Consider the following 25,112-nt stretch of genomic DNA (forward strand, 5'->3'; position numbering starts at 1 on the left):
AAATTTGATAGCAATAATGCTGAAAGGTAAATGATAGTCCAGTGTAAAATATTGCCATGTCTGAAGTTACTTGGTTTCCCTAACGTCAAGAGTACATATGTAATATTAAAACGTTTTATTTTTCTGCTGGGGATATGTAACAGCTATCTCTATCCATTCAAACACTTGCTCAGAGAAATCATAACTTTATGCCTGGAAAGTTGTAAGTAAATTCCCTTGCTCTGGCATTAACCTGCTGCTGCTGCTGCTAAGTTGCTTCAGTCGTGTCCGACTCTGTGCGACCCCATAGACGGCAGCCCACCATGCTCCCCCGTCCCTGGGATTCTCCAGACAAGAACACTGGAGTGGGTTGCCATTTCCTTCTCCAGTGCATGAAAGTGAAAAGTGAAAGTGAAGTCGCTCAGTCGTGTCTGACCCTCAGCGACCCCATGGACTGCATCCCACCAGGCTCCTCCGTCCATGGGATTTTCCAGGCAAGAGTACTGGAGTGGGGTGCCATTGCCTTCTCCTAACCTAGGACATTCCAAATACTCTAAGAGGTATTCAAAGCATTATGTTAATCAAAGCACCCAGGCTTATAAACATGAAGAAAAGAAGACCTTGTCTCATCATCAAACACTGCAAATTTAGATGTCATAGCTGGCATCCCCCATCCAATTTGCAATCTGACCTTCCACCTTTCTGTCATTAGAGGGAGTAGATTTTGCTTATACTGATCAGCTCTGCTAACATGATATTCATTCCATTTAACAATATTCCAGCAATTCTGGAGGAGAGTGCCTATGAATTTAAAAATTTACTCTTGGACTACCCTGATGGTTCAGTAGTTAATAATCTGCCTTGCAATGTGGGGGCAAAGGATCAATCCCTAGTCTGGGAATATTCCACATGCTGTGGGGCAACTAACGCCATGCACCAAAAATACTGAGCCCTCATCCAGCAACTATTGAAGCCTGTGTGCCAAGAGCCTGTGCTCTGCAATAAAAGAACCCACTGTGACTAGAAGCCTACAGCTAAAGACTGGCCCCCTCTTGCCAAAACTAGAGAAAGCCTGTACAGCAACAAAGACCCAGAAGAGCAGTAAATAAATAAATAAACATTTCACCAATGCAGACAGGTTTTAAAGAAGAAACCAGCCATATAAAAGTGCAACTTTGTTTACATTTTTAAAAAAAATCCAATTAAATTTAACATAGCCAGGTACAGGAATCACAAGATTTTGATAGAGCAGTTTGGTTAAAGAAAAGTTTCTGGATTGATTGTCACAATCTACATTTTTTCTGTCAGACTTAGCACCATTTAACTAAGCAATCTTAGGGATGAATGAACCTTAACAGTACAAATTCCATGTCGCCAATAGCATCATAGAAAAAGAACTCACATTTGTTTAAGGTCTAGACTTTTTAATTGCATAATTTCAACTAATCTTCAAGCCAACTATATGAGATAGATGACATAGTTCTCTGAAGAAATCAAGATTCAGAGAGGTTAAATAATGTTTCAATAGGATGGCACTAGTGGTAAAGAATGCACCTGCCAATGCTGGAGATGCAAGAGATGCTGGTTCAATCTCCGGGTTGGAAAGATCTCCTGGAGAAGAAAATGGCAACCCAATCTAATATTCATGCCTGGAGAATCCCATGGACAGAGGACCCTGGCGGGCTATAGTCCATGGGGTCGCAAAGAGTCAGACACAACTGAAGCAAATTAGCATGCAAGAGTCACACAGCGTGTAAGTGACAGAACCAGGATATGAACACAGATCATGATAACCTCAAAGTCCTCAACTGCCATAATCATATCTGTGCATTTTTAAACTAGTGAATTGCTAAGGTTTGTCATGCATATCTTTAGATTGGATTCAGCTTTCAAGTCTCTCTCTATTCAGGGTTGCCATTTAGTATACTTGTGGCTTCTAGTAACTGAATAGAAACTTAAAAGTTGCCTAAATACTTGTGACTCAATATGTAAGAAGCTTGGACATCACCCTTGTTGGTTAGAAATGCAGACTCTCAGGCACTGCTTCCGCTTTCTAAATCAGAATCTAAATGTCACAAGGTCCCCAAGTGATTTGCACACTCAGTACAGTTTGAGAAGCACTGGCTTAAATGACAAGAAATATCTTTTGTTTATTAATCATTGTTAAATTTATATTTAATTGGAACATAATGTTTTACAATGTTGTATTAATTTCTATTGTACAACAGTGTGAACCAGCTATATGTATACATATACACTCTCCTCTCTTGAGCCTCCCACCCACCCTATCACACTCCTCTAGGTTATCACAGAGTACCTAGCTGAGTTCCCTGTGGTGTGCAACAACTTTCGACTGGCTATCTATTTTACACATGGTAGTGTATATCTGTCAATGCTGCTCTCTCAATTTGTCCCACCCTCTCCTTCCCTTGCTGTGTCCACAAGTCTGCTCTCTATGTCTGTGTCTCTATTCCTGCCCTGCAAATAGGTTTGTCAGTACCATTTTTCTAGATTCCATATATATGCATTAATAGACAATATTTGTTTTTCTTTTTCTACTTCATTCTGTATGACAGAGTCTAGGTTCGTCCATATCTCTACAAATGACCCAGTTTTGTTCCTTTTAATGACTAATATACCATTGTATATGTTGACTCACATCACAAGAGAGTGCTTCTAGGAGCAGTTTAATAGACCAAATTGGAAATCAAATTCCAGCCTCCCCCACCTTTCCCTTCTCCAGCTCCAGTGGGCTGCTCCTCTGCTTCATTGGCTGCAGCTGCTGAGAGCAGTACATTCTTTCATGGCAATGTCCAAGGATAGTTACGCAAAGAGGGACTATTGCTTTTAATGAGGAAAGATAATTCCTTCAAGTCCCATTGTCCATGGTTTGGTTGCAAGCCTCCATCCTAGATATACAAGAACCTGATAAGTTCTATATATGAAATTGCAATATCCTTCTTGAGGGTGCAACTGGTAAGAATGGTGCATGCATGCTAACTCACTTCAGTCATGTCCAATTCTTTGTGTCACTATGGACCATAGCCTTCTAGCCTCCTGTGTCCATGAAATTCTCCAGGCAAGAACATTGGAGTGGGTTGCCGTGCCCTCCTCTGGGGGATCTTCCCCCCAGGGATCAAACCCATGGCTCTTATGTCTCCTGCATTTGCAGGCAGGTTTTTTACCAATAGTGCCACCTGAGAAGCAGTAAGACTGGTAGGAAACCTGATGTAAAATTAGGTGTCTAATGTATGTATTACCCAGAATAAGTAAGAACACCCTACTAATGATGATCCTTAGTCCTGGCATTTCAGCCAGAGGCATAGCTAAGGCATTGAACAGTGAGACTGGGTAAACACAGACCCTTCATTTGAAAGTGTCTCACAAGACCCTGAACTCCAGGCTTTGTTTCCAAGAGTTAGTACACCTTCCCTAACCAACATTTTCTCCTTTCTCTTCTGCTCCTCGTCAGTGACACATTGTTGCCTGCAGGAAGGCAGTTTTGAAATATGATTGCTGTGCTAACAGTCCCATTTTTCAGGCTTTATTTGCTCTAACACGATTTATGAAGGCTTGATTATCTCTGTATAGAGATAATCATAAGGCATAGTCCAATGGGAAAATTAAAGTCCTGTCAAAGAAACACAGGTAACAGTCTCCCCATTCATATACATTTTTAGATTAAATTTTTATTTTTTGTACAATTTTAAAAAACTTACTTTCTATTTATAGTTATCACAAAATATTGGCTACATTATACAATATGTCCTTGAGCCTATCTTACACGCATTAGCTTGTGCCTCCTACTTCCCAATCCCTATGTTGCCCTCACCCCCACTTGTAACCACTAGTTTGCTCTCTATATCTGTGAATCTACTTCTTTTTTGTTATATTTTTTAGATTCTCCATGTAAGGGATATCACATAGTATTTCGTTTTCTCTGTCTGACTTATGCACTTTTAGTGGTTGTCATTCTTATTACCTGACACCTCTTCATCCCTTTAGCATAGCAAGTGTGAATTTTAAAAATCTGTATGGTGTAAATGAATTTTGAGTAGCCTTTAGGAAGAACAAAATTGTTTTGCCCAGATACGTGGGAAATTTCAATTTCAACGTTGACTTCAAATCAAAATAAAGCTCAAAGATTTTTGTGCCAAAGTGAGATACTGTGCTGTTTGCTACAGTATTAGCATCTTATTTTACCATTGAATCTAACGAACATATCTAATGTATACATGGATATCTTAGTTCAAACGTTTTATAGCTGAGTCATCATTTACTAAAAATATCAGCATATTCAGTTCATGTTTTGATTTTCATTCTTTTATAATGATCCTCATATTACAAATGGTAATCCCTTGGATGGACCCATTCCAATTGAATAAATATTCCATAATGAATCAACTTGTTTTATTCAAGTTAAAAAACCTTCACATGTCCACTACCATACTGAAGAGCAGTTGCTCTGCGTTCAGGTCTCCTTCTCACTCACAATTTTAAGGAAATTTATAGTAAAGCCCTTCCATTTTCTGGCAATTATTTTTCAATCCAAAACACTGAAGGACATAGATTTTAAAAAGAAAAATAATACTTTAGTTCTGTTTTCATTTGTATTGCATTAGGTTTTCTTACCTGAAGGAAATAATTCACATCCCTTGGAAAGATAAATATTTCTGGAGTATAAAAGTAGTAAACAAAACAACCTGCTTCCCCTGGCACATTGCTTGCTTTGGATCTCAGCTGAGTCTCTGTTCACCTTGGACCCAAAACCAGTCTTTTTCTCTGAACGTCACTAACCTTCCAGTATGCTTCACTCATTTTCACAGTCCAGGAGATCATATTATTTGCATGCTTTTCTTTGTCTCCATGTAGATTGGTACTAGTGAAAAGAGTTCAAAGTTTTGGCATACAAAATTAATTTTTAAAATTCATCTGGACTCTGTATGATATTGGAGACTTTCTTTAATTGATCCTTATTCACTTTTCTATCAAATTCTAATTTTTCTCTCTCAATTATTTTCAATTCACCCCAAACCCCAAATTCTCACTCATTATCTTATTTCACTGAATATAATGCTTGCTCACATACACTCTTTAATGTATGTAATTTAGATTATACACTTACCTGTAATTTGCTAGGGGAATAAAAATATAATAATAATAATCATAACAGTATTCATAAAAATAAAAATAGGTAACATTAGCTTGTTCCTTAATTTGTTCCAGGTCCTAGGATAAGCTCCTTAATATACATATTTATGTAATCTTTAAGATAGTTGCATGAATTAAGTATAATCAATATCCCAATTTTTACATAAGGAAACAGTAATTTACCAATACAATATTGTAAAGTAATTAGCATCCAATTAAAATAAATAAATTTATATTAAAAAATAAAAGAAAAAACAATTGAGTTACTGAAAGTCATTGGATTAGTCATAGTAAGATATATGAATTAGTGCCATGAAATTTTAAAAAGTTAATTTCAGTATGTTAAGTACTTTTTAATATTTATTCTTATTTATTTATTCATTTGCTGTGTGAGGTCTTAGTTGCGGCACACAGGATCTTTGATCTTCATCGTGGTGTGTGGAATCTAGCTCCCTGACTAGCAGTCAAACTCAGACACCCTGCATTGGGAGCACAGAGTCTTAGCCACTGGGATCACCAAGAAAGTCTGAGTATGTTAAGTAAACAAATCTTTACTTCTCACACGATATCACACATGGGCAGGAGAGTCATTTTACATTCCCCTGGCATCTGAAACATGGACCTCCATGCTGTTATGTCAAAGGAAGAGAAGATTGAAGAAGACACATGATACCCTCTTACAATTGCCACCTTTCTGAAGTGACATCATTACATCTGCTTGGAGTTCATTTTTCAGGACAGCTCTCAGCATCTCACCCTAACAGCAAAGAGACTGGAAAATGCAGAATGAATGGAGAATTTAGGGAGCACCAGAGTCACTGACACAGTCCACCATTCTGGACATCAAACATTTCACTTGCTCCTTTGATTCCTCTATACAGAGTACAATCAATCCCACCACAAAGGACACAACCTCAGCCCTTTCCAGCTCAAGGTCCAGAACTGCTGAGTATTGTGCCTTAGTCCATGCAAGAATCCTTTCGGTCTGAAGATATTTAAACTTCAAAATGATCAGTTTTCTTTCCCCCAGGCTCCTAATACACAAAAGCGACACAGGGATGGGATAACCAAAATAAATGGTCCCCTTTGAAATGGGAAAAAGCAAATCTGCATTAAGGGGTAATGCAACTTTCCTGCTACCATCAAACATTTGGTATATGTAAGAAAAGCAAGACAAATGCCACGGTCTTACCCTTCATTTAAACATTTTCAAAAAATGAAATGATTCCTTATTATTTTCCAAATTTACCGAGGAAGATTTTTATTTTTTCAAAATTTGTATAAACTTATGGGTAAAGAATCGACCTGCAATGTAGGATTCCTGGGTCATGCCCCTGGAGAAGTGAATGGCAACCCACTCCAGTATTCCTGCCTGGAGAATCTCATGAACAGAGGAGCCCTGCTGGGCTACAGTCCATTTAGCAAGGAGTCAGACATGACTGAGCAAGTGACTAACACTTTCACTTCATGAATTTAAACATATTTTATACATACTGTGCTTAATCGCAGAGTTGTGCCTGACTCTTTGCGACCCCATGGACTGTAGCCCATCAGGCGCCTCTGTCCATGGTGATTCTCCAGGCAAGAATATCGGAGTGGGTTGCCATGCCCTCCTCCAGGGGATCTTCCAGACCCAGGAACTGAACCCAGGTTTCTGCATTGCAGGCGGTTTCTTTACTATCTGAGCCACCAGGGAAGTCCTTAAACCTGTAAATTGCAGGTATTATCCTAACTGATAGTGCATGCCTGCATTATACAATCTCAGCATATTTAAATTGGTTCTTGAGTCCATTTGGCATTATCTGTGTAATTTGTGGAAGGCTCTAGGGATGTTTTAGTGGACAGGGCTAGAAAATACATTTTAAAAGTAATATACATCTTGAGTTTAACACTTTTAATCTCTTTTATCGAGTACTTTTTTATGTTTTAAATTTTTTTAAATTTTTTGGCCATGCAGTTTTTCTTGCAGCCCTACCAGGGACTGAACCCACACCCCCAGCATTAGGAACACAGAGTCTTAACTGCTGGACCACCAGAAGAGGCTCTCATTTTATGTTAGTGAAACTAAACATTTATTTATTTATTTTAAACCATAATTCAATTTTACAGTGGCAGGGAAAATATGCCAACCTTACTGACAATTAAATTATACTATACATACTATTTGGGGCTTCCCTGGTGACTTAGACTGTAAAGTGTCTGCCTGCAGTGCAGGAGACCTGTGTTCTATCCCTGGGTCATGAAGATACCTTGGAGAACTATGGAGATAAATTGTATTTAGAAACTACTTTGAGAAAAACAATTTTTCAGTATGATTATACTGTATACTCAATATAAAGTTATTGGTTTTATTTTCCCTACATGTTTCAGCTCTGTTTATTACACTCTATTTTGATGTAAAATAATCTAAAATATTTGCATGATTCCAAAATTAAATCTACAAAAGGAAATTTAAACAAGATTCAGTTCTTCTTCTCTCCACTCATTCTCTCCCAATACATATAGTACTTAAAATGTGGTTTATATATTCATTTGAAACTATGACTTGACAAAACATGCATATATTGGCATTCACTTCTAGCTTCACAAATAAACAGTGCCATATTGAGACACATTTATCCACCTACATTTTTCACTTAAATTCTTATCTCTTTAGGAGTATCAGGATATAATCCTTGTGCTTTATTATTACTGCATATTACAATGATATAATAGCAATAATGCCTGCTATTTGGGGCACTGTATTGAATTTATTAATTAACTTCAAGATTAGTAATATATTTATCATGCTGATCCTTCCTAAATAAGAACATAGCATGTATTTTGATTCATTCAGAAGTGTTTCAAAGTTAATATCATATGTATTTACATTTCTTATTTTAACCTAGATATTTCCATTTTGTTATTATAATAATTAGGTTATTCTCTTATGACTATTTTTCTTTGTATACATGAAGGTTAATAATTAAAATTAAATTAGTTTTCAAGATAGACTTTCCTTGATTCCTTCAACAAATTATCATATGTGTGTGTGTGTGTTTATATATATCATATGCCAATAAGATACTTCTAACTCTTCCTCTGTAATTTTTATACTAATTGTTTTTGCTAGTCTATGTTGACTGAAGATAGGATTTTCCCCTGATTTGTTCTTAATTTTAATGGTGAAGAATAAGTGTTTTGTCATTAAGAAAGAGGATAACTATTGGTTTAAGGTATTTATTTTATAGGGCTTCTCTGCTGCCTCAGACAGTAAAGAATCTACTTGCAATGCAGGAGACCCAAGTTCCATCCCTGGGCCAGGAAGATCCCCTGGAGAAGGGAATGGCTACCCTCTCTAGTATTCTTGCTGGGGAATTCCATGGACAGTGGAGCTTTGAGTAGGCTATAGTCCATGGGGTCACACAGAGTCAGACAGACTCAAGCAACTTAGCACACACACGCACAGTCTGCGTAGACTGTCATAAAAGGATACCAGAGACTAGATATGTTAAACAGAAGAAACTTACCTTCTCACAATTCTGGACTTGCAGGCAGGGCTGATTTTGTCTGAGGCCTCTCTTCCTGGCCTACAGATAAGTGACTTGACTTCTTACTGCATTTCATGTGGCTTTCCTTGTGAGTGTGTGTGTGTAGCGGGGCGGGGGGTGAGGTGTGTGTGTGTATGCATGTGCACACATACATGCAAGAAGAAAAATCTGATAATCTCTCCCCTCTTATAAAGACACCCATCTTAATAACTAGTGTGTCCTGGTTTCAGTCCCACTATGCCTACTTTTTTTCCCCTTTTTTCTTAAGAACCTCTTCCCTCCAATTTTTTTGTTTGTTTTGTTTCGCAAAAGAATCACCACTTTATTTTTTTTACTTTGGCTTCACAGCTTAAGGGAGTATAATGTTTAAAAGAAATTTCATCAGCTTTACAAAGTAAAACACTAAACAAATGTGAAAATTATTAGTATTTTAATAATCCTGATGAATTTTGATGTGGAAAATTGAGATAATTACATGAAACAGTGGCCCCTGATATTTATAATATATATAATTTTTTGAATACTCTCTTTTTTTTGGAAAGCTTTTATCTGAATTGAACTTTGTTTTTAAAAATAATAAACAATTTTCTTATTTTCATAATAGTTACTAAATTTGTACAGCAAATTTTGAATAATTACCATGGGTCACACACAGTCCTAGGCACTGAGGAGTCAGCATTCAACAAAATATACACAAATCCTTGCCCTCATGGAGTTTGGTAAGAGGCAGGCAATAAATATAGATATGTTAAATATCTAGTATGGTGATACATATAATCATGTTGGTAAGGAGATTTAAGTGGGAGGAATTCCAGTTTAATCAAGTGTGACAGTTGAGTAGAAAACCTAAATAAGATATAAGACAGTTATCTGAGGGAAAGTTCATCCCAGGCAATGGAAAAACACACCCAAAGACCTGAACTGAGACCATGTTTGTCAAGGAGTAAGGAGGTTATAGTGGCTGGAGGAGTATGATGAGGAGAAATGAGTAGAAGAGATTAGAAAGGCAGTTATGTGGGTTCTTGTCTTTTGAGGGACTTGCCTTTTGCCTTCAGAGAGATGCAAGCAACTAAAGAGTTGAGTAATGCGGCAACATGGCTGACTCATGATTTTACAAATTTACTCTGGATGCTGTATTGAAAATAGACAGGGAGAAAGCAAGGAAATGTCTAATGTCTATTGGACCAGTAAAGATGCTACCTTGGAAAACAAGGGGAGAAATTATGGTGACTTGGATCAGAAACATGGAGATGGAGTCCATATTGAGACGTTGTTTGATTCTGAATATATTCTGAATATAGAGTTATGAGGATGTTAACATACTGGATGTAACCGATGGCAGGAAGAGAAGAGTTAAGAGTAACTCCAAGGGTTTTGTTTGCTTATGTGTTTGACAAGAAATGTAAAGAGGACTTGCCATTTACTGAGATGAAGTAGGTGTGAGACACCACATATGTTAGAGGCAATTAGGATAATTATTATGCATGTATGTTTAGATGTTAAGTAGGTAGTTAGACATCTAATTCCAGGATTGAGAGGATGGGACGTAAACATTTTGAGAGTTGTCAGTAAATAGATGATAGTTACATCTGCCACACAAGATGATATCACAAAGGGAGGGTAAATAATATAAAATGAAATGAAAGTAAAATGTCAAAGGAAAAATTGGAGATTCTGATTAGATGCAATAACTTTTATGAAACTCTTATTAATTATTATTCTCTTACCAATTATTTATTCCAGTACTTTCAGGTTCTATTAATATATTACATACACACCAACTTATACAATGACTGAACATTTAGTTCCTTACATAAGAAATAAATTCTTATTTATGCACCAAGAATTCTGTGCTTTTTAAAAATATATATATATTTATTTATGTATTTATTTATTTTACTGTGCTAGGTATAGTTGCAGCATATGGGTTCTAGTTCTCTGACCAAGGATCAAACCCAGGCCCCCTCCATTGGGAGCGCAGAGTCTTAGCCACTAAACAACCAGGGAAGTCCCCAAAATTGTGTGCTTTAAGGCTAATTTGATTGTAATACATCTCCTGTTTCAGTCTTGATAAATTTTTATATCATTCATTTCAGTTCAGTTCAGTTGCTCAGTCATGTCTGAGCTCTTTGCGACCCCATGGACTGCAGCATGCCTGCTCAAACTCATGTTCATAGAGTCATTGATGCCATCCAACCATCTCATCGTCTGTCGACTTTTTATATCCTTAAGTTTATTTATTTTATGAACTTTCTGAAGTGTGATTATTTTGTGCTTTTTCAGCCTTTATTATTCCAGATTATTGTCTTTTTTCATTATTTTTGAGTATCATTTTGTGATAAGCAACACCCGTGGGGGATTCATGTTGAAGTATGGCAAAACCAATACAATATTGCAAAGTAAAAAATAAAAAAATATATATATATGTAAGTGAAGGGAGTCCATATTCTAATTTTCTGAAGCAAGAGCATCTCTCTTTATATCATCACAAAACTAGCAATAAGAGTGTTTGTCCATAATAGGAACAGAAATGTCCTTATTAAAAGAGTAGAAAAAGACATAAAGGAAGAGAGACTCCTTGAATAAATAAATAGAACTGCTAAGAGGTTTTTCCTAATTAGAATTATTTAGAAAAGAAGAATCTTCAGTTCAGTTCAGTCGCTCAGTCATGTCCGACTTTTTGCAACCCCATGAATCGCAGCATGCCAGGCCTCCCTGTCCATCACCAACTCCCGGAGTTCACTCAGATTCATGTCCATCGAGTCAGTGATGCCATCCATCCATCTCACCCTCTGTCGTCCCCTTATCCTCCTGCCTCCAATCCCTCCCACTTAATTTTAGTTGATATTTAAAGAAAACCCCTTTCTATTAGTATAATTGTATGAAGAAAGCTTGCATTATGGTAACATTATAAGTGCTTCTAATCAGGAGAATAACATATGTGGCCCTATATTTTCTTATGTCTGTAGAGGTGAAGGTAAGGAGAAAATCTGGAACAGTCTTCTTCTGCTCAGGCTTTAGTCCAGTTCTTATTTGGTGACAAAGTCTAGTCAACATCACACTTAACACTATACACATTATCCTGACAAATAATTGGAAATATTACTAAAATGCCTTGGATTCATTAACTAATTTATCCATCATATTTTTTATTGAGTGCCTTCTGTGTACTCAACACCATTTTGGATGCTAAGAACTTAGCAGTGAATAAGACATACAGAATCCCTGTCCTCAAGAAATTTGCATCTTGGGAAGGGAATTTGTGGAGAATGAATGCATGTATACGTATGGCAGAGTTCCTTTGCTGTCCACCTGAAGCTATCTATCACTAGATTGTTATTTGGCTATATCCCAATATAAAATTAAAAAGTTAAAAAAAATAAAAATAAATGGTAAATTGCATTAGAATAAAAGAAACTTGCATTTTAGCAACAAAGAAAGAAATATATGAATAAATATTTTAAGATATATTGTGTTTTAAAAATAAAATACAAAAGAATAAAGGGAGAAAGGTGGTGTCATGGTTAAGAATCCACCTGCTATTGCAGGAGATGCAAGAGACGAGGGTTCCATCCCTGGGTCAGGAAGATCCTCTGGAGGAGGAAATGGCACCCTACTCCAGTATGCTTTCCTGGAGAATTCCATGGACAGAGGAGCCTGGCAATTTATAGTCCCCGGGGTAGCAAAGTGTCAGACATGACTGAGCACAGCACATACATAAAGGCATAAATAGTGACAGCCGTGGGTGACAGAGATCCAAAAAGTCCTCTAAGAAGATATTTGAATAACAGCTAATGATGAAAAAGACCTAGTATACACACACACACCATGGAGATTATTACAGAAAAAGGGAAGTGTTGCCATAAATATGTAAGTGTTTCCTCATTCATTTGGGAAGCATTTATATAATAACTGCTAGATGCTGTAATTCAAATAATGCAGTAAATTATTGAAGCTCTTACTGTGTCTTGGTCTAATGAGCATTCTTATCAAGCTTTAATATTACCAGCAGTACCGGGAGCTGCGAGTTGAGTTGGGAGCAGCAGTTTTTCTTCATTAAGAACAAGTCTCCTGCTCATTAGGAAGAGGTAGGTGGTTGCCTCTGTTCCACTCTTGTTTTTCTCTGTGTCTTTCTGCTGCTTATCCTTAATATGCAAAGACTTATATGATCTTTGTGGAGATTTTTCTGTGTCCAGTCACCTCACTGATGGGACACCTATGCCCTTTGCACTCTTTTCATACCTTTTCCACCTCCTGCACATTTTGAATTGCATGAAGTTTCTGCAATTTCAATACTCTTTCTTGTATACTTTCAGTTTCCTGTAGAATGTACCTCACTAACTTGTCTTTTCCTCAATGTCATCATCTGTTTTTGTGTTATGACCTATTTTTAAACAACATTTTAATTTTAAAATAGTTTTAGATTGACAAAAAGTTGTGACGGTAATAGAGTACTTATATAACCCACAACCATTTCCCTCATATAATAAGCATATCACATTGTTATTATAGGGGAACATTGATAATAATTAATGAACCTTTATTTATACATTGTTGTTAACTAAAATCCATGCTTTAATTACATTCTCCTAATTTTTACCTAGTACATAGTCTTTCCCAAATCCCACCCTGTATATCACATTGCTTTTAGTTGTCACGTCTCCTTAGGCACCTGTTGACTGTGACAGTTTCTCAAACTTCCTTTGTTTTAATGACCTTGACAAATTTGAGATGTACTGGTTAGATTTTCTGTAAAATGCTCCTCAGTTTGAGTTTATCTGATATTTTTCTCATGATTAAATTGTATAGGGATTTTGAGAGGAGGATCACAGAGGTAAACTTCCTTTCACAATATATCAAGGGTACATACTACAAGGTGACTGACTTACCACTGCTGATGTTGACTTTGATCACCTGGCTGGAACAGTATATGTCCAGCCAGGTAAAGTATATACTTAAATTATTGGAAATTTCTGTGCACAGATTTGTCTCTACCTATCTGTCTATGTATCTATATTTTTCAATTGTTAATTTATGTTAATATGGACTATTGGATATTTATTTTAATTATTTTGCTGCTCAAACTGTTAATTGTGTCTTATCATCTTGTCCCACTTCAAAAGCAAGGGAAAACTGCCTGCTTTTTTTTCTTTTCTAATTTTCCTTTTCTTTGTCAGAGGAAGCCTGACAAAGCCTATCAGAGGAAGCCTATTTGGGGAAGTTACATTGCATTTTGGGGTTTAGAGGCTGTTTTTGAACCATTTGTTCAACTTATGAAGAAGAAAGCCCTGCCAGTATTTTCTTTGGGGACCCCAAAAGACCCCAAGTTTTTTTTAATACATTGATGGCAATACTTCCCATCGTCTCATTGGTTCAGGAGAAGTAAAGAACTGAATCTGGGGCTTTCTGGTGGCACTAGTGGTAAAGAATCTGCGTGCCAGTGCAAGACACGCAAGAGACATGGTTTCGATCCTTGGGTTGGGAAGATTCCCTGGAGTAGGAAATGACAACCTACACAAATATTCTTGCCTGAAAAATTCCAGGGACAAAGGAGTCTGGCGGGCTACAGTCCAAAGGGTTGCAAAGAGTTGGACACAACTGAGCACGCACACACACAAAGAACTGAACTAAGAGGCAGAGGAAAGCCAGAAGCAATGAAGTTCCCCGCCTGATGAATCCACCTTTATGGATGGGCCAAAGTTTCAAACCTGCAACTGTTTTGTTTTGTTTTTCCCTATCACATATTTAGAAAGTACTCTTCATTCTCATTTTCTACATTTTTCATAATCTACTTTCTCTACAGTCTCTTGAAATCTCACATCTATTCCATCATTTGTTGTTGTCACTCACATCCAACTCTTTGTGACCCTGGACACTGCAGCACATCATGCTTTCCTGTCCTTCACCATCTCCCCAAGTTTGCTCAAACTCATGTCCATTGAGAGGGTGATGTCATCCAACCATCTCATCCTCTGTCATCCCCTTGTCCTCCCACCCTCAGTCTTTCCCAGCGTCAAGGTCTTTTCTAATGAGTCGACTCTTTGCATCAGGTAGCCAAAGTATTGGAGCTTTAGTTTCAGCATCAGTCCTTCCAATTAATATTTAGGACTGATATCCTTTAGGATTGACTGGTTAGATCTTGCCATCCAAGGGACTCTCAAGAGTCTTCTCCAGTGTCACATTTCAAAAACATCAATTCTTCAGTGCTCAGCCTTCTTTATGCTCCAACTTTGACATCCATACATGACCACTGCTTACCATAGCTTACAAGTTATATCTTGGCTTTTTAATATGTTGTCTAGGTTTACCGTAGCTTTTCTTCCAAGGAGGTCTTAATTTCATGGTTGCAGTTACCATCTGCAATGATTTTGGAGCCGCCCAAAATAAAGTCTCTGGCTGTTTCCATTGTTTCCCCTTCTATTTGCCATGAAGTGACGGGATTAGATACTGTGATCTTCATTTTTTGAATGTGGAGTTTTAAGCCAACTTTTTCACTCTCCTCTTTCACTTTCATCAACAGGCTCTTTAGTTCCTTTACCCTTTCTGCCATAAGGGTTGTGTCATCTGCATATCTGACGTTATTGATATTTCTCCCGGCAATCTTGATTCCAGCTTGTGCTTCATCCAGCCCAGCATGATGTACTTTACTTATAAGTTAAATAAGTAGGGTGTCTATATACAGCCTTGACGTCCTCCTTCTCCAATTTGGAACCAGTCTGTTGGTCTGTCTGGTTCTAACTGTTGCTTCTTGACATGCATACAGGTTTTGCAGGAGGCAGGTCAGGTGGCCTGGTATTCCCATCTCTTGAAGAATTTTCCACAGTTATTTGTGACCCACACAGTCAAAGGCTTTGGCATAGACAATAAAGCAGAAACTGATGTTTTTCTGGAAATCTCTTGCTTTTTCTATTATCCAGTGGATTTTGGCCATTTGATCTCTGATTCCCCTGTCATTCCATCATTAATCTAGAACAGATTCTAAAAGTTTAATGATTTTTCCCATTATATTTTCAAAATTCCAACACTTTAGCAGCATTCATATAAATGGCCTAAGTCCTTGGTAAGCTTTGTTTTTACTGGTAAATCACTGTGTTCTTCATCAGAAATACTGATGAGAGATATATAAGGGGGCCCTCTATGAGTCTCTTGGGCTTAAATATAGTTTTCCTTGACACCATTTTGTATCAAAACAGACTCTTGGTAATCAAGATTAAATTGTGAGGACCCCTGTCTCTGTTTTGGTCCACTCCAAGTATTTCAGGTCAGGGGCATTATTAACTTCAAATGTAATGGAAATTTACTTTATTAATGCTGCTTAAAAGCCTACAGTGTTACAAATCAACAGGTGAAATATACTTCAAACTTTTAATTTCCAGAACATTTTATCTGAATTCACTTTCACAGTTGTTAACATGTTACCTTGTATTTTAGGTATCTGAACAACTACCTTCTTTCCTTTAGTAACTGAGAAATTAATTAAAGCCCATTCTGCATTTTAAGTAATCTGGCATTCTTATATAAGAATTGATATACATTATTTTAATAGGTAACTGAAATACATCATTTCCAGCTACCAGGTTTGTTAATAGTCTTAAGAAAATTTAATTCCTTCCTTTCTTCTTTCCTTACTTTATTTTCAGATAATATCCTGAATGAGATTATAGAATAGCAATAAAAACAATGGGAACAAAAGGACACTAACAGGAGCTAAAGAAAGTTTGGACTTCATTTATTTTTTTATTTTTAATTTGTTTTTATTTTTTACTTTATTTTACTTTACAATTCTGTATTGGTTTTGCCATACATTGACATGAATCCACCACGGGTGTACATCAGTTCCCAATTCTGAACCCCCCTCCCACCTCCCACCGCATATCATCTCTCTGGATCATCCCTGTGCACCAGCCCCAAGCATCCTGTATCCTGTATCGAACATAGACCGGCGATTTGTTTCTTACATGATGGTAAACATGTTTCAATGCCATTCTCCCAAATCATCCCACCCTCTCCCTCCCTCTGAGCCCAAAAGTCTGTTCTATACATCTGTGTCTCTTTTGCTGTCTCACATACAGGGTTATCCTTATCATCTTTCTAAATTCCATATATATGTGTTAGTATACTGTATTGGTGTTTTTCTTTCTGGCTTACTTCACTCTGTATAATCGGCTCCAGTTTCATCCATCTCATTAGAACTGATTGAAATGTATTCTTTTTAATGGCTGAATAATACTCCATTGTGTATATGTACCACAGCTTTCTTATCCATTCATCTGCTGATGGACATCTAGATTGTTTCCATGTCCTGGCTATTATAAACAGTGCTGCGATGAACATTGGGGCACATGTGTCTCTTTCAATTCTGGTTTCCTCGGTGTGTATGCCCAGCAGTGGGATTGCTGGGTCATAAGGCAGTTCTATTTGCAATTTTTGAAGGAATCTCCACACTGTTCTCCATAGTGGCTGTACTAGTTTGCATTCCCACCAACAGTGTAAGAGGGTTCCCTTTTCTCCACACCCTCTCCAGCATTTATTGCTTGCCAACTTTTGGATCGCAGCCATTCTGACTGGTGTGAAATGGTACCTAATTGTGGTCTTGATTTGCATTTCTCTGATACTTCATTTATTAATAATACCTCAATATTAGTTCATTAATGGTTACAAAGTTACCATAATAATATAAGCTATTAGTTAATAAAGAAACTGAGTGTGAGATGTATGGGACCTTTGTACCATCTTCAAAACTTTATTTTATGTAAATCTAAATTTATTCTAGAATGAAAACAAGTTTATTTTAAAAGTTTGTTAAAAGCCACTAGGTAGCTCCAACAGCATGCGGAATAATGGCTGCAGCCCTAGCAAGAACGATGTCAGAAAAAAGATAGCTGTGGCAGCTAGGATCAGCACCAGGAGGACTTTGGGGCAGAGCAAGAGGGCATTCTAGAGACTGAACATATTGAAAGGGACTGATCAGACTCTTAGACACACATGGGTAGCAGAACCCATGTTTCTGCTCTGTTAGAGAAGTAAAGTGCAAAGATGGAGGCAGGAAACAATGAAGACTGTGATGAACAACTGGAATGAAGATGTGGGACAAACTTACTTTGAGGCATAATCTATGAAATTACTGATCTGCAATTTTTTGAAAACATGAAGAATTCATGGAAATCAAGAAAAAGACTGAGAAACTATTCCCAATAAATAAAATGCAGCATGGGATTCTTTTGCTCTAAAGAATATGACAATTGACAATTATTGTTTCTACTCTTGCTAAGTCTTCAAAATAAAAAGAAAAACGTTCCACTTTTTAAAAGTTGTACCTTATACACACACTGCTTTTTTTTTCTTATAATAGTCTAGAAATATTAGCTCAGACTACATAAGAAATTTAAAAATTAGAAAATAAGTTTGATATCATATGTTCCAGATACATCTGACATTTTCCCCAGTCATTGTGAATTATTATCTACATGTTTTCTCTAGTAATTCTTTATTTATTCTTTACAATCTTTCTGCCTTAGTTGAATATGCTTTTTTCTTGTTGCTGAAATAAATTGTTGACTTAAACTTGAACTGTAATCAATTTCAAGATGGACAAGGTCACTTGAATTTCAATTAAAACTGATCTTGGCCTGTACTTGAGTTTAACATCTTCATAAATTCTATCTCTAGAAAATTTCTGTCATTTTTCTTATAAGAACCAAACTAAAAGTAGAATGAAATAATCCTATGTCAGAAGATGTTTAAAAATTCTTTGTCTTCTTTCCATATTTCTTTTTTATTCTTTATGTATCTTTCTTTCCCTCTTCCTTTATCTTCTTTGTTTCTTTCTTTCTTAAGAGCACAATCATTTCATTTGTGTACTTTCATGTAACGGTACTGACATTTACAATAATTATAGAAAAGAAAATTACTTAAGCAAAACATTTAAAATTATTTTCTATGAACTTAGTCACAGGATTAAAGGTGGACATGAAAATCTCTAAGGAAACACTCCAACCAAGATATTTTGGAGTAGAGAACATAGAAATGATTTATGTTACTTGTCCAGAAAGACTGGTATCTTTGAAAATCAAGTAGTACATTTTATGATACACAGATCACTCAGAAGAAAATAAAAGATAATTCATTGGGAAATTATTTATAATCGGGGCATTTTTAGAATATTGAGATTTTAAGCAAAATGGTTTCATGATTTTTTTTGTAGAGCACAGTTTAAGAGACTGAACCCAGACCAACTTGGTCACTCTTTCAATAGCCGAATGGGCCTACAGTTGTAAAGATTCAGATTTATTCTACTTTGCAGCCTAGAGGAAGCAGCTGAGAAACGGAGAACAGGAGAACTGACCTTATAACTTCACCTTACACTTGACATAGCAAGCAGAAATTCTATTCTTTCTTCCAAGCTGCTATCCTTCAGCCATACCCCAGAGTTTATTTCTAACTTCTCCTTCCCTCCCATCCTGATAGCAGCTGGTACCTAAGTACTATTTTTCCTCCTTTGAATAAATTCTCTTTGCCCTTTCTCAATCTGCTTTTATTCACTCTGAGATCATTGGAGCAGTATACTCTCACTTCTGGAATATTGCAAATGTTTTTATTTCTACACTTGCCTCGTTTCAAAACTTACTGCTTTTATTACAGCTCAAAACTCACTATTATCTACGAAAATTATCCAAATTTCTATGTGGCACTCCAGTCACTGCCATTAAACTGCCATCATCCTCCTTTCCAGGTTTAGTTTCCATTGCTCCCATAAATGGACCTTCAACTCTAGTTAAACAAGTCTGCTTATGTTCTTCTACCTACTGTCCTATTTATCATGTACGAGTCCTTATTTATTTTAGCTAATCCATTATATAACTAACACTTCTACTCCACCCTATTCCCATCTCCTTATCAAAACTGTCAAACACTAATATTTAATTTATTTTTATTTTTGCCTTTCTTATATGGACTCAACCCAAAGAAACCTTTCATTCATAAACACCTAGAAGAATTATAAGTTGTGTTGTTCATTTCACATTTTATTTTTTAGTTTACATCATTCATATTTCTTCTTATATATAGTGGAAGACTCAGGTATTATAGTTTTGTACATATCTGACCTTGCTGAGAAGAAACTACATTTCTGAGAATTACCTTTCTTTATATCATCTGACTTTTCCTACATCTGAGCAGGCACAGGTACAGTTTGTTATTGAGAGGTCATCAGGTAGAGACTGATGCAGGTTTCAGTATGTCCTCATGAGTTTCAGTTTATCTTTACAGATTCTGTTTTTTGCCCCTCTCCTCCACTTCTCATCTAACTCTCTTTTCTGTCTTCTAATCCTGTTGACACCTACTGTCTTTAGGTCAAAAATACAGATGCAAAAGTCGTGTGTTGATGTCATCACCAGCAGCCAAGTGTGCTAATTCCAGAATCACAAGTTAAAAAAAAAAAAAAAAAAAGAACAGTATAAGTAAAATGGTAAGAGAATAGAAAATGGGATATATTAATATTTTAAGATTCAATTAAAACTGAAGAAAGCAGGCAAAGAGGGGAGAACAAGAAACATTACAATGAATAACATACAAAACTTAAATGACAGAGATTGTCAAGACAGGATGAAAAATAAGACCCATATATAGATGATTGTATGCTTTCCTAGTGACTCAGATGGTAAAGAATCTGCCTGCAATGCAGGAGACCCAGGTTCAATCCCTGGGTCAGGAAGATCCTCTGGAGAAGGGAACGTCCTGAAGAATTCCATGGACAGGGAGCCTGGTGGGCTACAGTCCATGGGCTCGCAAAGAGTCGAACATGGACTGGCAAGTAACAAACACACACATAGATGATTGCAAAAAAAAAAAAAAAAAAGGGGGAGAGAAAAAGAAAAGCATTTTAAATATAAGAACTCAGCTAGATTAAAAGTAAAGATATGGAGAAAGATATACTGTGTTAGCAAATCAAAAGAAAGACGCAATAATTAAATTTACTTCAGACAAAGGAAGCTCTAGAGCAGGAAAATTATCAGAGAAAAAGAGAGGAAGTATATAATGATAAAAGGTTCAGTTGTTGAAGAACAACTTTTCGTGTATAGGTGCCTAATACCAGAGTATCAAAGAATGTAGAACAAAAACTAATAAAAAAGCAAAAGGAAATGGGCATATCCAGCACATAAAAGCTAGTAAAGGCATGAAAATTGAAAGTGTAGTTGCTCAGTCACATCCAACTCATTTGTACTCCATGGACAGACAATAGCCCACCAGGCTCCGCTGTCTTTGGGATTCTCCAGGCAAGAATACTAGAGTGAGTTGCCATTCCCTTCTTCAGCTAATCTTCTTAACCCAGCAATTAAAAATGGATCTCCCACATTGCAGGCAGATTCTGAGTCCCCAGGGAAGCCCAGGAAAGGCATGCTGCTGCTACTGCTGCTAAGTCGCTTCAGTGGTGTCCAACTCTGTGTGAGCCCATAGACAGCAGCCCACCAGGCTCCCCCATCCCTGGGATTCTCCAGGCAAGAACACTGGTGTGGGTGCCATTTCCTTCTCCAATGCATGAAAGTGAAAAGTGAAAGTGCATAGTTCAACTCAATATCACCAGTGATCAGCAAGATCAAACAGGCATTTATAAGACACTTTAACAACAGCAGAACATATTCTTCTCAAATTCCCTTAAAACATTTATCCAGATAAACAACACTCTGGGTCACAGAATATAACACATGTGAAAGAATAGAATTCAAGCAATGTATTTTCACAGACCTCAATGGAATTAAACTAGAAAATGAAAGGAAAATAGTTGAAAATTACAAAAACATTTGGAGATTAAAAAACGCAGTTCTCAATAACACAAGGCAAAGAAAAAATATAAAAAATGTTTTTAGCTAAATTATAATGGAAATACCCTTTCACACAATTAGTGAGATGTGAAGAAAGTAGTGGTTTTTAATTTTTTATTTATTTCATTTTAAAACTTCCTAATCAAGGTTTTAACATAGAACATATTTCTTGAATAAATTGGAAAGTTGAAATATGTGTTAATAATGTTGAAATATTAATCATCATACATACGACAACTGGTAGGAAAAAACAAAACAGCAAGATTGCACAATCTCTGTAAGAACCAAGGTCGTCTTTGCAGATACCTCCTCCACTTTCAATGTGTGTTCTGCTGGATACAGAGTTTAGCACAGTTTCTGGGGTCACATTTGGCCATGGTTGCAGCTCAAAGAACAATCACTAGCTTGGGCCTTGGTGGTGTTGATTCTGCTCAAAAGCAATGCAGTCACCAGCACATTCAAACAATACACTGACATTCTAAATATCAAAGTAGGCATAAGAAGGCAACACAATGATGTTATCAGGAAGATAATAGCAAATAAGCACAGTTAGGTGAAACCTGAGCCTGAAAAGTAGCTTTCTAGTTCATTTCTTTGGCTTCTTGGGCAATGCTCACTGAATAACAAAATGTGAAGAAAATTACAGCATTGAATAAACATAAGAGAAAAGAACAAAAGTCTAAGATCAATTACCTAAGCTTCCACCCTAGAAAATTAGAGTAAAATTGCCATTTAGCTTAATGGAACCAGAATAAAATCAATAAAAATCAGAACAAAATATCAATAAGAAGAAAACAGGGAAACTGTTACTAAAGTCTCCAAAATCTTGCTTTTTGGAGACATCAACAAATTTGATAAAGCCTTTTCCAGGAAAACAATAGAAAATACAAAATTGAAGGCCTAATAGCAAGGAGATCCAGTGATGTAAGTTCCAGTCCAAAAGCTGGCAGAAACTCAGTCTGGGTACAAAGGCAGGAAAAGTCTGATGTCCCAGGTCAAATCAGTCAGGCAGTAGTTATTTCATATTCAGCCTTTTTGTTCCATTTGGATGTACAAAGATGTAATTTTTGGCAACAGCAACATAAATAAGGTGTGGGAGTAGCTGTGTGAGAGCAGAATTATTGAAATTAAGTTGATATCAACTTAATTGGTATAAATTCAGGATGCTAAATGCAATCTCCATAGTGATAAATCTAAAAATATACACAAAATAAATGAGAAAGAAGTCAAAATAGTTCTCTACACAAACCCTTTAAACATAAAAAAAGCAATGAAGAAAATTAAAACTTAAGAAAGAAAGAATATAAGGCATACAGAAAACAAATAACAAAATAGCAAAAGTAATTTCTTCTAATTAGTAATTTCTTTAAATGTAATTTATATTAAAAAGAAGAAAGATCCCAAATCAATAACCTAATGATACGTTTTGAGGAACTAGGAAAAAGAAGAGCAAAGTGAACTCAAGCTAGAAAAAGAGAAGAAATAATAAGCATCACAGCAAAACACAAATAAAATAGAGAAGAGAAAAATAATAATAAGAATCAAAAAAACACAAAAATTAAGTATTTGAAAAGATCAATAAACTAATAAACATTCAGCTAGAGTGATAAAGAAAAAAAGACAGAAGACACAACTAAAATGAGAAATTAAAATGAGAATATTTTTACTGAGTTTACACTAATAAAAGTAATTATAAGATAATGCTATAAGAAATTATACACCAGAAAATTATGCAACCTAGGTGAAATGAAAATATTTCTAGACAAATTACTTAAGATTTAAAAATCTCTACAGATCTATAAGAAGTAAATATATTGAATAGGTAACCAAAACCATCTTGACAAAAAAAAAAAATCAATATAGGTAATTTCACTGATGAATTTGCCTAATATTCCACCTACGTAAAAAGGAATACCAATCCTTCTCAAAATCTTCAAATCTTCTCAGTCCTAAAAAAAAAAGCACTCTTAATTCATCCTATTAGCCTAGCATGACCTTGACAAAAAAGTCAAATAAAGGCTTACATAAAAAAGAAAATTACCAAGGAATAAAGGGCTTCCCTGATAGCTCAGTTGTTAAAGAATCTGCCTGCAATTCAGGAGACTCTAGTTTGATTCCTGGGTTGAGAAGATTCCCTGGAGAAAGGATAGGCTACTCACTCCAGTATTCTTGGGCTTCCCTTGTGGCTCAGATGGTAAAGAATCCATCTGCAGTGTGATTCCTGGGTTGGAGAGATCCCATGGAGAAGAGAAAGTCTACCCACTCCAGTATTCTGGCCTAGAGAATTTCATGGACTGTTTAGTCCATGGGGTCACAAAGAGTTGGAGAGGACTGAGTGACTTTCCCATTCTTTATCAACATAGACGCAAAAATCCTCAAAAAACAAAACAAAACAAGCAAACAAAACAAACAAAAAAAAAAACCCAGGACACTGAATCCAAGACTTAATGAGATTTATCCCCGGAATGAAAGAGTCATTTAACACAAAAAAAGAAACATAATACGGTACATTAACATCACAACAGTAACAAAAATACCATGATCATCTCATTTGAAGTAGGATAGGCATTTACCAAAATCCAACATCCTTCTATAATCACAATCTTCAGAAAACTGGGAATAGAAGGAAACTCCCTCAACATGTTTCTTTTGTCTTTTTATTCCTGGAAATTGGAGCTTTCTCTTCCTCGAGTTCAGCTATGTGTTTAATTATTTATTGCATTTCAGTTAAACTTCAAAAGATATGGTGATTTTTGTTGAGTATAGTACCAACCATTGAATAAATTAATAAACAGGGGAGAAGGGACAAATCTCCCATGAAGAAGTTTCCAAATTAATTAAGTAAACTCTCCTCACTAACAAGGGAGAAGCATAAATCTCCACATCTTCTCTGTGAGCTGTGCTTAATGACTGTCTCCCAAAGAGTACAGTATAGAAAGGAAGGCAAAAATAATTTTACAGATACTATTTAAGTCAGATCATCAAGGTCAATGTAAATAGTCATAAATCATGTTTATTATAACATCCTTGATATGTTGCAATGTGAATGACACTTTGTCTCTGTTTTCTTACTCACCAAACCCCAAACAAACATGATTTGTCTAAGGAAAAACATCAGACAAATTCTAATAAAAGGACATCTTTTAATATCCCTGACTAATCCACTATACCATTCAAATCCTATAAAGACAATGAAAAGAAATGTTATTTCGAGAAACTGTCACACTCAGAGGGGCCCAAGGAAAGATAATGACTAAGATTATTGTCATCACGGTGTTGATGAAAATTTAATCAGTCTATCTAAGAAAGGAGTGTAAAATTTTATTCAAGCCAAATTGAACCTAGAATAACCTTTCAGAAAGCTTTGAGAACTGTTCCACCTGCTAGAGGTCAAAACATGGTTATATGAGATTTTTGAGACTGACATATTATTAATTGACATTAATAATAATGACATTAATTAAACATCATTCAGTTCAGTTCAGTTGCTCAGTCACGTATGACTCTTTGCGACTCCATGAACCACAGCACACCAGGCCCTCTCTGTCCATCACCAACTCCTGAAGTTCACCCAAACCCATGTCCATTGAGTCAGTGATGCCATCCAACCATCTTATCCTCTGTCATCCCC

This window comes from Capricornis sumatraensis, chromosome 3 (genome assembly GCF_032405125.1).
Source record: "Capricornis sumatraensis isolate serow.1 chromosome 3, serow.2, whole genome shotgun sequence".
Lineage (NCBI taxonomy): Eukaryota > Metazoa > Chordata > Mammalia > Artiodactyla > Bovidae > Capricornis > Capricornis sumatraensis.